This window comes from Lampetra fluviatilis, chromosome 80, assembly GCF_964198595.1.
Source record: "Lampetra fluviatilis chromosome 80, kcLamFluv1.1, whole genome shotgun sequence".
Classification (NCBI taxonomy): domain Eukaryota; kingdom Metazoa; phylum Chordata; class Hyperoartia; order Petromyzontiformes; family Petromyzontidae; genus Lampetra; species Lampetra fluviatilis.
This window is the reverse complement of record NC_136354.1, coordinates 299,388-313,008: the sequence shown is the minus strand read 5'-3', so window position 1 is coordinate 313,008 and position 13,621 is coordinate 299,388. Positions and strand designations below refer to the sequence as shown.

Here is a 13,621-nt window from a genome sequence, read left to right as displayed (position 1 = left end):
GAAGAGATGGTGCTAGTGGAGGAAGAGAATATGGAGAAGACAGAAGACAGAGGTGGCACAGGAAGAGGAGGAGGATGAAGAAGAGGGGATGGAGGAGGATGAGACAGAGGAGAAGATGGAGGAGGTGCAGGTGGAGATGCACGAAAAGAAGAGGAAGCGAGGGAGCTTCGCTCGCATGGCGAGAGTGTTCACCTCACTCCTCCGCCACATGCTACTTTGTGGAGGCAGGTCCACCGCCCAGTAGGGGTGGTGGACGTGGATGGGTGCCAACCGTGACTGCTATCACCACACGACCCACAGTGCCACTGGGACCACAGCTGGGGAATGAAACTGAGCAGCAGATGCCAGCACTGCAGCGGAGAATGTCTGCTGCCAGGAGAACTCACATCACACACACATGGGGCTATTCCATTAGCATAGCCGGCCCCACACTGGGCCCCTTCCATGCTGGTTTTCATCCAGGCGGTCCTCATGCGATGACCTTGCCATGGTGTCCAGGACATGGAAGAGGCAGCTGACCCAGAATGAGACAGCTGCAGGGGTCTGGTGCAGACAATGAACAAAACCTGCACGTGACAAGACTTAAGGCCACCCGGTTAAGAATTAGGATCAATATTTTTGTTGCTGTTGTTACTATAAACTTTGTGAAATCAACCCATGAGGACACAACGTAACGTTGCATTGCTTGCGAGTGCTACCTGGGTTGGTTAAATGTGCCTTGGCTCGTGTGTGCGGTGTCCCGGCTGTGTGTGTGGCGGGACAAGGATATAGATAGAGACGTTTTGGGAAATGGTTCTTCTTCAGAGCACATATTCAGGTGATTCGCCTTCACGACAAATCCACCCCTCATCTGCCCCACTGATCCACTGCTCCAATGCCCCACTGCTCCTTTGCTGCACTGCCTCATTGCTCCATTGCTCCTCTGCTCTATTGCCCCACGTCTCCACTGCGCTCTGCTTCACTGTCTTGCTCCACTGCCAATCTGCTCCACTGCCCCTCTGCTCCACCATCTGCCACAGCAGTTGAAACAAGTGTAAAAATGGGTGCACCACAATCGAGCAGCAAGTTGCATTTGGTGGATTAAAGAGAAAGCAAATGCAGAACTGTGCCACTGCTCCACAATCCCAATTGCTTTGGAAAATATTCAAAGAATGCTGCTGCTGCTCACTAAACAGGTTGCTGCTTATGTCTTTAACGTGGGGGGTGTTTAGAGGTGGCCCATGGACCTTGCGGTCATAGCACTGAATTGGCACCACGGAGTACCTGGGATTGAATCCAGGCAGTCACCTGTGATCAAAGCAGATTCTCAAGTCTAGCGAGTCACTGGTCTCAGCCCGGTCATCATTCACTGCACAACATCAACTATCACATGGCTGCAATGTGGTTCTCCATGTACTTAGGATAAATTCCAGCTGTAAGAAGTAACAATATTGTTGTGACCAACGTTGCTCTTAAATAAAGAAGAGGGGGGAAAGTCCTGCCCTTTACAATGTGGACCAGACAGCACTTGAAGGGTACTCAGAAGTAGCTACGTGATATTAGTTTCAGTGTGCCATTCTCGAGCACAAGGCATGCATCATCATCACCCATCAACATTGCCAGCCATCTAACACACCCACCCACACACTCACCATGATACTCACACACCCACACACTCACCATGATACCCACACACCCCTACCATCCTACTCTCACACACGTCATGAAAGTCACACACGCACCATTACTCACACACAAGCCTACAAACTCACAACGACAACAGCCGTAATTCGCCACTACATGACGGTGATATCATCACAACAACCCAGGTGCCACGGGTTGACTGCTGTGCCAGGCTAGGTGCAGGAGGAGGTCACGGGACAGAGCCAGGTGTCATGGGTTGACTGCTGTGCCAGGCTAGGTGCAGGAGGAGGTCACGGGACAGAGCCAGGTGTCATGGGTTGACTGCTGTGCCAGGCTAGGTGCAGGAGGAGGTCATGGAACAGATACTGATGCTATGGCTTGACTGCTGTGCGACAATCCCACTTGGGCGACAGCCAAGGCCAAAGGTCGGAGTGCAGCCAGTAAACTCCTGAACCTGCCCCACCTAGAGAGAAGGGGACATGGAGACATGGGGAGAGAGAGAGGATGGAGACACGGGGAGAGAGAGGAGGGAGACACGGGGAGAGAGAGGAGGGAGACACGGGGAGAGAGAGGAGGGAGACACGGGGGGAGAGAGGAGGGAGACACGGGGAGAGAGAGGAGGGAGACACGGGGAGAGAGAGGAGGGAGACACGGGGAGAGAGAGGAGGGAGACACGGGGAGAGAGAAGAGGGAGACACGGGGAGAGAGAGGAGGGAGACACGGGGAGAGAGAGGAGGGAGACACGGGGAGAGAGAGGAGGGAGACACGGGGAGAGAGAGGAGGGAGACACGGGGAGAGAGAGGATGGAGACACGGGGAGAGAGAGGATGGAGACACGGGGAGAGAGAGGAGGGAGACACGGGGAGAGAGAAGAGGGAGACACGGGGAGAGAGAGGAGGGAGACACGGGGAGAGAGAAGAGGGAGACACGGGGAGAGAGAGGAGGGAGACACGGGGAGAGAGAGGAGGGAGACACGGGGAGAGAGAGGATGGAGACACGGGGAGAGAGAGGAGGGAGACACGGGGAGAGAGAAGAGGGAGACACGGGGAGAGAGAGGAGGGAGACACGGGGAGAGAGAGGAGGGAGACACGGGGAGAGAGAGGAGGGAGACACGGGGGGAGAGAGGAGGGAGACACGGGGAGAGAGAGGAGGGAGACACGGGGAGAGAGAGGAGGGAGACACGGGGAGAGAGAGGAGGGAGACACGGGGAGAGAGAGGAGGGAGACACGAGGAGAGAGAGGAGGGAGACACGGGGAGAGAGAGGAGGGAGACGGGGAGAGAGAGGAGGGAGACACGGGGAGAGAGAGGAGGGAGACACGGGAGAGAGAGGATGGAGACACGGGGAGAGAGGAGGGAGACACGGGGAGAGAGACGAGTGAGACAAAGCAGGCACCTGTGGGCCAGGTGCCTCCTTTGTCTCCCCCCCACCACCGCCACTTCTGATGTGTCAACACCGCGCTGGGTGCTCACCTTCTTCTGGCTGAGTCGACGTAGAGGAGGCCCAGCCAGCGAGCCGCCACTTCAGAAGGTCGCGAGCCACCGACGGTGGCCGTGAGAGGGAATCCAAATCAGCCTCTCGCCACCCACAATGCACAGCGCCGCCTCCACTCGCCCCGGCCTCAGCAGAAGTAGCAGCTGAGGGAGGCGAGGGGGGAGAGGGGGGTGAGGGGGGTGAGGGGGGACATGGGGGGTGGCGCAGGGGGAGTTATGGGGTTGAGGGGTTATTCATAATAAAGGTTAATTTGGGTTAGTCTCCAACACAGCGATGTGCTAAAGTAGAAACTAATTGGCACTTTTTGTTCACGTGACAAACTTTATTAATTGGCTGTGTCGGTGTGGTGACGGGTTTTAAGACACATTTATATTTACACGATTTTACCGCAAAAAAAAACCCTTTATTATGGGATTGGAGAAAGTTAGGGGTTCAAAGGGTTAGTGAGTTGGATTTAGAGGCATAGGGGTTTAGAGGGTGAGGGGTTTAGAGGGTGAGGGATTTAAGGGTTAAGGGGATTAAAAGGTTAGGGTGTTAGGGTGAAGGGGATTAGAGGGTTATAGTTTTCGGAGTATAGCGGTTTAGAGGGTTAGGGGTATAGAGGCTTAGGTGTTTATAGGGTCAGGGTTTTAGGAATCTATGGGTCTGTGATTAACAATGAACCCTATGGGAGACCCAATGATTAACACTGAACCCTATGGGAGACTCAGTGTGTAACACTGAATCCTATGGGAGCCCCAGTGATTAACACTCAACCCTATGGGAGCCCCAGTGATTAACACTCAACCCTATGGGAGCCCCAGTGATTAACAACGAAATCACGACGTTTCGGAGGCAACACAAGCTTCCGTCTTCAGGTGGCACCGTCAGCAAAATTACTGCTGTGACGGTGCCACCTGAAGATGGAAGCTCTTGTTGCCTCCGAAACGTCGTGATTTAATTTATTTTTATTTTATTTTGTAACCTACGTGACTTTACCGAAAAAAACAAAGAGTATGGACCCTTGCAGTCACGAAAACTTCAAATCTATAATTAACAACGAACTCTATGGGAGCCCCAGTGAGTAACATTAACCCCAAGGGAGCCCTAGTAATTAACACTGAACCCTATGGGAGACCAAGTGGTTAACATACTCTTAGTACTTTCGGTAAAGTCACGTAGGTAAAATTTTTAATTTCATTTTTTACCTACGTGACTTTACCGAAAGAACTAAGAGTATGAATCCTTGCAGTCACGAAAGCTTCAAATCTATAAGTGATTAACACTCAACCCTATGGGAGACCAAGTGATTAACATTTCGATTTAAAGCTTTCGTGACTGCAGGGATTCATCTTCTTGGTTCTTTCGGTAAAGTCACGTAGAAGGGAAGTAAGCAAGCCATCTGGCTATCATGAGAGATTCGTACATGAGGCGATCCACATTTACAAACACAGAGACAATTTTAACCGAGAAGATGGATTCTGGCTTAGCAATCACTGGAAGGACGTAATAAACCATTTTGATACACATTAGGGTGGGTAGAATAATACATAGTGTTATATTAAAAATGTATAAGGTATAGGGTGGTTTATAGCAATACAGTATGTAATTTAATGTTGGTTTTGCCTATGGAAGTATATAGTACGGTATAGACGCGTGTGATGTAAGAGAATAAAGTTTAGATGGAAGCATATTATATAATTTTTTACAACGTAGAATTTTTCATGTATTACTTACTGTTAGTAACTCAGCTTATTGTAGAGTATAGTAAGTTTACTGATGATGCTATGTAGTTTATACTTTAGTGTGTCATGCAGTTTATACTGTAGTTTTTTACGTGGTTGTTTAGTAACTACAGCTACATACTATTAACATTCCTTTCCTTTGTTAATGCTCCCCCACTTCCCCCCCCCCCCTTTGATGCTGCTAATCCTGCATAATGCACGGGCATAGTATTGATTTGGAACCCCCCCCGCCCACCTCCTACGCATTTTCCATATGCTGAATTCCTCTTGATATGCAAATTATTTTGTTTAGGCGCTCTTCTTCCCACCTCCCCCCCCTCTAACCCAGCTTAAATATACGCTCCAAGCTTGGGGTGTTTCATTCTTCGCCTGAGGATGGCTGCTTGCGTTGTGGCCGAAACGTCGTGAGAATTGTTTTATTGTGTTTTATTTTTATTATTTTATTACTTCCCTTCTACGTGACTTTACCGAAAGAACCAAGAAGATGAAGTGATTAACACTCAACACCATGGGAGCCCCAGTGATTAACACCGAACCCTATGGAAGTCCCAGTTATTAACATTAACCCTAAGGGAGCCCCAATGATTAACACAGAACTCTATGGAAGCCCCAGTGATTAACACTCAACCCTATGGGAGCCCCAGTGATTAACACTCAACCCTATGGGAGCCCCAGTGATTACACCGAACCCTATGGGTGCCCCAGTGATTAACACTGAACCCTATGGGAGCCCCATTTATTAACATTGAACCCTATGGGTGCCCCAGTGATTAACACTGAACCCGATGGGAGCCTCAGTGATTAACACCGAACCCTATGGGAGACCCAGTGATTAACACTGAACCCGATGGGAGCCCAAAGTGAGTCACACTGAACTCTATGGGAGACCCATTTATTAACACTCAACCCTATGGGAGACCCAATGAGCAACACTGAATCCTATGGGAGTCCCAATGATTAACATTGAACTCTAAAACCACCCACTCCCGAGTGTAAGTGGGTGAGTGAGTGTGTGGGTGAGTAGGTGAATGAGTTTCTGATTGAGTGGGTGAGAAAGTGGGCGAGTAGGTGATTTATTCAATGAGTGGATGAGTGGGTGAATGAGTGAGTAGCTGAGTGAGTTTCTGAGTGGGTTAGTGGGTGAGTGAGTGGAGGATGAGTGAGCGAGTGAGTCTCCGAGTGAATGGGTGAGTGATTGAATTAGATAATGATTGACCGAGTTGCTCAATGAGTGAGTGACTTAAGGAATTATTTTGGAAACGAGTGAATTGGTGAGGAAGTGGGTGAGTAAATAAGAAAGTGAGCGAGAGAGTAGATGAGTGAGTTTTTGAGCGAGTGGGTCAGTGGTTGTAGGAGTTTCTAAGTGAGTGGATGAGTGATTTTCTGAGTGCATGAGTGAGCGAGTTAGTGAGTAAACGTGGCCGATTGAGTAAATGAGTAGATAGGTTAGTGAGTGAGTGCGGATGAGTAAAGGAGTTTTTGAGTAGGTGGTTTGGTGGTTGACTGAGTTTCTGAATAGGTTAGTGGGTGAATGAGCTTCTTCGTGTGTCTGTGAGCGAGTGAGTCTGAGAGTGAATGGTTGAGTGAATGGGTGAATGAATGGGTGAGTGAGTCAGTGGGTGAATGCTTGGGTGAGTGAGTTTCTGAGTCAGTCTGTGAGTGAGTGGATGAGTGAGTGGGTGAGCGAGTGGGTGGGCGAGTGGGTGAGCGAGTGGGTGAGCGAGTGGGTGAGAGATTGAATGAGCGAGTGGATGAGTGAATGGATGAGTGAGTGGATAAGCAAGTGAGTCCACGAGTGAGAAAGTTGTTGAATGAGTGGGTGAGCGAGTGGGTGAGTAAATGGTTGAGTGAGTGGAGGAGTGATATTCTGAGTTGGTGGTTGAGGGAGTGGGTTCTTAAGTGAGTGGAGGAGTGGGTGAGTGAGCGGGTGAGTGAGTTTCTGAATGAGTGGCTAATAGACTGGGCGAGTAGGTGAGTCAGTGGGTGGGTGAGTCTCCAAGTGAGTGGGTGAGTGAGTGGGTTGTTGAATGAGTGGTTGAGTGAGTGGATGAGGGGATGAATGAAATTATTGAGTGGATGAGTTAATGGTTGCGAGTGAGTCGGTGGGTGGATGAATGAGTTTCGGAGTGACTGGATGAGTGAGCGACTGAGTCTATGAGTGAGTGAGTTAGTCAGTGAGTGGCTGAGCGAGTGGATGAGTAAGTAGGTCAGTGAGTGGGTGCGGATAAGTGAGGTAGTTTTTAAGTAAGTGGGTCGGTGGTTGAGTGAGTTTCTGAATAAGTTAGTGGGTGAGAGCTTCTGAGTGAGTCTGTGAGTGATTGAGTGTGAGCGAGTGAGTCTATGATCGAGTCTATCAGAGAGGGAGTCTGTGAGCGAGTAAGTTGGTCAATCTGTGCGCGCATGGGTAAGTGGGCGAGTGAGTGCACGAGTGAGTGGATTCATTCTTTTGTGAGTCAGTTTCTGAGGTGTGAGTGGGTGAGTTTACGAGTTATTCTGTGAGTGGATGCACGAGTGGGTGAGCAAGTGGGTGGGTAAATGGGTGAGCGAGTTCTTGAGTGAGTTTCTGAGTGAGTGGCTGAGTGAGTAGGTGAGGGATTGGGTGGGCGAGTAAGCCTGTGAGTCGTTGAGTGTGTGGGTGCACGAGTGGATGAGTCTGTGTGAGTCTATGTGTCTTTTTGTAAGTATGTTGTCCGTGTTTTGGACGGGTCTTTGTTTGAGTTAATTGGTTTCTGTGTGAGTCAATGGGTCTGTGTGAGTCTATGGATCTATGTGCGAGTCTTTGGGTCTCTGTGTGGTGCACATAGCCTGGCATGTGAGTGGGGGGTACCGTACCCCTGTGCGTATGTGTAGCGGGGGGCACCGTAACCCCGTGTGTATGTGGGTGGGGTACCGTAACCCTGTGCGAGGGGATCTCCCCACCCGGGGCAGAGGGAGGATCCTGAAGGTGGACCCGGAAGCGCTCGGCTTGGGAGACAAACCATCCTCCTCCTGCTTCTTGTTGTTGTGCTGGGGGGGGAGGGGTGTGGAGAGGGAGGAAGGGAGGAGGAAAAGAGGAAACTAAACTATTTCAATTTTTCCAGGTAATGCCCACCGAGCTACACAGCTCTTCTTCGGAAGGGAAAATGCCACAAATGATAGGTCAACGAAGTTGCCTATCATCACGTCGACATTTATAGAAACCAAACACTCTGAACGCGACCACGGGGAGAGAGGGAGACACGCAAACTCGAAATATATAGCAGGTGTGAGGGTAGGGATCGAACCCACGACCTCCTGTATAACAGGCGAGGTAGTTATGGGAGAAAGGAGAGGGATAGATAGTTCCATAATTCTTTATAAGTAACCACTCGGCCACGCCGAGAGGGATAGAGGCAGGGAAGGTGAGGGAGTTAGAGTGGGTGGGGGAGAGTGGGGGGAGACAGGGAGAGGGAGGAAGAGTGGGTAAAGGGAGGGGGGGGAAATAAGTCAAGCTCACAGTATTGCTTGCACTCACCATGATACAATCACCATCAAACTCACACTGTCACATACCATCACTCACATACTCACCATAATACTCACACATCCACACACACTCACCCTCATAAACACACCCCTACCATCCAACTCACATAGACACGACATGATAGTCACACACTCAATCACCATTACTCACACACAAGCACACAAACTCACAACGTCAATGGCCGTCATTCACCACTACGTGGCGGTAATGTCATCACAACAAACCAGGTGCCATGGGTTGACTGCTGTGCCATACTAGGTGCAGGAGGAGTTCATGGGACAGACCCAGGTGCCATGGGTTTACTGCTGTGCCAGGCTAGGTGCAGCAGGAGGTCACGGGACAGATCCGGGTGCCACAGGTTGACTGCTTTTCCAGGCTAGGTATAGGAGGAGGTCACGGGACAGATCCTGATACTATGGGTTGACTGCTTTTAGATAATCCCACTCGGGTGACAGCCAAGGTCAAAGGTCAGAGTGCAGCCAGTCAACTCCTGACCCCTGAACCTTCCAGAAAGAAGAGGGGGGATGGAGACACGGGGAGAGAGAGCAGAGGTAGGAGGAGAGTGCGTGGAGGAAGTGAGAGCTCCTAGAGATGCAGGAGGTAAAGATGGCCCAGAATCAATGACGACTGCAAGGTATGCTGGGAGGCAAGGTCATGTGACCACAGGGGCGGCAATGCTGGCTGGAGCAATTGTTGTTGGAGCCGCATGGGCAGAGGACACGGAACACATCCTTCATCCCAGCACCTGCACCAACCACAATCACCACCACAACTAAAACCAAAACAACCATAAAATAACCACAACGATAACCACACCTCCAATTAGCACGGTCGGCTGGGTAGGGTGCGATTGAAGTTCAAAATAATACAACTACCATAACAACCATTATAACCACCTACACCACAACTATGACCACTACAACCACAACCTACACAATTATAACAAATATAACCACAAACACCACAACCGCACATATAACCACAACCTACACAACCACAATTATAACCACAACCTAAACCACCACAACCAGAGCCACAACTACCATAACAACCAACATAACCACCTACACCATACATGTAACCTCCACCACCACTACAACCACCTATAAAACCAAAACTAAAGCCATTATCATAACCACAACCACCACAACCACCACCATCACAACCACCACCATCACCACCATAACCACCACCATAACCACCACCATAACCACCACCATAACCACCACCATAACCACCACCATAACCACCACCATAACCAAACAACAAAAACATTGACGCAGATACTACACAACCACTGCATGAAGGGTCGTTATCCCTCTGTGGGTGAGTGAGTGGCTGAGTGGGTGAGTGAGTGAGTGGCTGAGTGGGTGAGTGAGTGGCTGAGTGAGTGGCTAAGTGGGTGAGTGGCTGAGTGAGTGGGTGAGTGAGTGGCTGAGTGGGTGGGTGAGTGACTGAGTGGGTGAGTGTGTGGGTGGGTGAGTGGCTGAGTGGGTGAGTGAATGACAGAGTGGCTGAGTGGGTGAGTGAGTGGCGGAGTGGGTGAGTGGCTGAGTGGCCGAGTGACTGAGTGTGAAATGGACTCGAACCTGCACCTCTGCATTGCAAGCCCAGTGAGCTCACGCCCCGCGTGTGTATCGGGGTAAAGTGTGGGCACGCCCAGCGTGGGAGAGTAGACCAAACACTCCACATCGCGGCCTCTAGTCGAGGCCATTACTGCCACGACAACAAATCCGCCCCTCCAGAGATACAAACAACTAAATGTAACTCATCCCATCAGCCACAATCTGGCAGTGCCTCTCATCATCAGCAGCAGCAGCAGGGGCCGTGAACTCAACAGGCGCCTCCTCTGCCCCCCCCCCCCCCACCACCACCGCCACTGCTGCTGCTGCTGCGTCCACAGCGTGCAAGGTGCTCGCCTTGTTCGGGCTGAGTCGACGTAGAGGAGGCCCAGCCAGCGAGCCGCCGCTTCAGAAGCTCGCGAGCCACCGACGGTGGCCGCGAGCGGGAATCCAAATCGTCCGCTCGCCACCCACAATGCACAGCGCCGCCTCCACTCGCCCCGGCCTCAGCGGAAGTAGCAGCGGGGGGAGGGGCGGGGCGAGGGGGGTGAAGGGGCGGGGGCGAGGGGTTGGGCATGGGGGGTAGGAGCTCCGGTGGGGGGGAGGAGCTCCGGTGGGGGGGAGGAGCTCCGGTGGGGGGGAGGAGCTCCGGTGGGGGGGAGGAGCTCCGGTGGGGGGGAGGAGCTCCGGTGGGGGGGAGGAGCTCCGGTGGGGGGGAGGAGCTCCGGTGGGGGGGAGGAGCTCCGGTGGGGGGGAGGAGCTCCGGTGGGGGGGAGGAGCTCCGGTCTGCGACGTCACGATGGGCGTGGTCACTTGGTACCGCCCCCTCGTGTCTCCCTCAGGCAGTTTGTCCGTTAGAGAGTCGGGGGGAGCATCTGGCGAAGGTGAGAAATGGTGTGAGTCTGTGTGTGTGTGAGTCTGTGTGAGTCTGTGTGTGTGTGAGTCTGTGTGAGTCTGTGTGTGTGTGAGTCTGTGTGTGTGTGAGTCTGTGTGTGTGTGAGTCTGTGTGTGTGTAAACACAAAGACGGCCGGGCGTGGTGCTGGCCACCCACCCCCTCGTGTGCCGTTCTGCCCTTCATAGGTGCTGCTGGCAAACAGCACTTGCCCCAACAGTCTATTTCAGCTATAAGGGGGATCTTTATCTTTGTTGTTAGTGGTGGTGGTGTTGGTGGTGTTGATGGTGGTGGTATTGTTGGTGTTGGTGGTGGTCTTGGTGATGTTGTTGATTGTGGTGTTGCAGTTTCTTTTGGTTGCATAAAGGGGGCTAAACGGGCACGACATGGGCTGTCAAAAATATGGACTGATGCTGTATGGGAGGATGTGGAGCTGAGTGGACTTGCAGAAGACTGGTATCAGCGGTGTGGATAGCATCCTTCACGAGGAAGCTCGTGAAGGATCCTACCGGGCAGTAGGAGGCAGTCGCCTTCCAACAACAACTGAGGACAGAGGAGTGACGCTCACAACGAGTAGCGGATAAAATTCAACAAGTTGGCACAGTTGGGGATACAGCTGGTGTATCTACCAGTCATCTCAGCCAACCTTTGGAACCTGGGTCTATCCCGTGACGTCTTGTCAGCCTTCGACACTTCACGTGGACTAAAAGTGCACCTGGCCCGGCACATGCGCCGTGGTGTCATCACCCCTACTTAGTGGCGAATGTCGGTTGTTGTTGTTTTTGTATTTCGTGTTGTGAGTGAGTGGTGATGATGTGAGTCTGTGTTGATGATGTGGGCTCATGGTGAGGATGTAAGCCCGCGTTGTGACTTGACTCATGTAGAGATCTGGGAGCACTCACGCCCCCTCGACTCTTTGTGATCATCGCCTTCGTCTCCTGCCCCGCACGCAGAGACCCGGACTGTACGAGAGACGCTGTGAGTTCTGTGCACCCTGCTCTGCAAGTTGCTGCCATGGAGGTACGTGTGGCTCTTCGACTCGTGTGGTGAAGTATTGATGGACGTGTGCTCTCCACTCTGCGTGTGGCTACCTGTTGCCTATCCATATACCTGAGTGTGCAACTACTTGCCTGCCTGAGTGTGTGTGCATCTATCAGAGTATCTCCCCTGAGATCCTGTCTGTGTACCTGCCTGTCTACATGTGAATAATCTACAGTACTGATAATTGGTTTTTTACCCTTCTATCTGGCAACAAAACTGACGCCTTTTTACAAGGAGTCATGTTTGCATAGACCGCAATACCTGCAGTCATAATACAAACAAAAGACATAACTCTGATAATGTGAAGTTTATTGTGGACCAATCAACTTCAAGGACAGTGCACATTATCAGAGTTATGTTCTTTTGTTTGTATTATGACTGCAGGTATTGCGGTCTATGCAAACATGACTCCTTGTAAAAAGGTGTCAGTTTTGTTGCCAGATAGAAGGGTAAAGAACCAATTATCATATTTTTACTGGTAAATGAGGTTCCCATAGAATCTACAGTACTTTTATCTATCCACTACTGGATGAAGGCCTCCTTCCCTGAGTTCCTGCTACCCCTCACGATCCTGCGATGGCATAATCCACCAAGCACCGATTTTGTCGCACCATCTTTCTGGAAGCTGTCCTCTCAAACGTCAAACGTGCTCCGATACTTGGCTGCAGCTCCGTTATTCTTCTTGACCATCGGCCATCGTTGTTCCTCCTGGCCGTGGCATGTCCTGGCCCAGCCCCTCTTCTCTTAACAGTTTGAAGGATGCCATTAACCTGTGTGTGTCCTCTAAATCCACACGTGTCTCATTGTAAATCCAAGTGTGACATCAGATATTGGCCAAATATCCCAACGCTGAGAACTGACACAACATCTTGGCAGGACCCTCCTGATTGTGGAGCCCAGGATCTCAGAGATCCTGGCTCAGTGCTCGCCTCCTGCCCTTTCCCCAACATCTTGCTAAAGTTTACATGGTGGACCTTTGTCTTTGTGTGTGTGTAGATGAGCCGAGCTGGAGAGGCGAGGAGTAAGGGCGAATCTTGCACCACGTGGAGTGCGCTGTCCTCAGAGGGCACCGCCTCCATCTGCAGCAAATCACCGCAAGGTAAGGACAGTAATGAGGGACGTCACAGAGGGCCATGGTGAATGGTGGAACATCACAATGGCCATGTTACATGGTGCATGTCACAGTGGCCGTGATGCATTGGAGATTTCATAGCGGCCATGATGCATGGGTGATATCCAGGTGGCCACGTTGCGTGAGGGACTTCATGTTGGCAGTGTTGCATGCGGGACTTAATGGTAGCCATGTTGCATGGGGGACTGCATCATGGTGGCCATGTTGCATGGGGATGATTATCTGTGCTCTGGCCTCAGCACATCACATGCTTTCAGATGCACTTCCGATATTAGGAAGCCACTGGAGCTATACACTTTTAAATCATCTAGATTGAAAACTACTTTCTTTAGAACTTTTCATGTTTAGAATAATTTTCCTTCCCCCGCGTATCCATTTGGCACCATTGCCTACGTACGGTGCAAAAGAAGTTCAACATACATACAGACATGACTGGTATTGGCCAAAACATCCCAATCCTGTAATATTTTCCTACAAATTGCTCAACTTTGGGATCACACAGATGTTGTTGTTATTCTCATGTCTGCAGAAATCATGGCTCTCTTTGGCCCTCACTTGACCCACCGTGAGAAGCTAGAACTCGCAGCCATGCAGGAAGTGTGGTACTTTGCACTCTACAACAAATCTGAGGGATGCAACAATGATGGATA

General features: G+C 51.1%; 2 long non-coding RNA genes and 1 pseudogene across 2 annotated transcripts; 1 reads left to right on the top strand and 2 right to left on the bottom strand.

Annotated features, from left to right (window-relative positions):
* The window catches only part of LOC144953663 (uncharacterized), a 267,013-nt pseudogene that overhangs the window by 61,734 nt on the left and 191,658 nt on the right, over window positions 1-13,621 (bottom strand).
* Window positions 1,882-10,399, bottom strand: LOC144953652 (uncharacterized). Its single transcript, XR_013640874.1, has 4 exons — window positions 10,263-10,399; window positions 7,729-7,844; window positions 3,093-3,257; window positions 1,882-2,086 (listed from the first exon to the last, which is right to left on the bottom strand). It is a non-coding gene; the product is annotated as an uncharacterized LOC144953652 (long non-coding RNA).
* On the top strand, window positions 11,747-13,558 carry LOC144953648 (uncharacterized). Its single transcript, XR_013640870.1, has 3 exons — window positions 11,747-11,818; window positions 12,836-12,938; window positions 13,501-13,558. It is a non-coding gene; the product is annotated as an uncharacterized LOC144953648 (long non-coding RNA).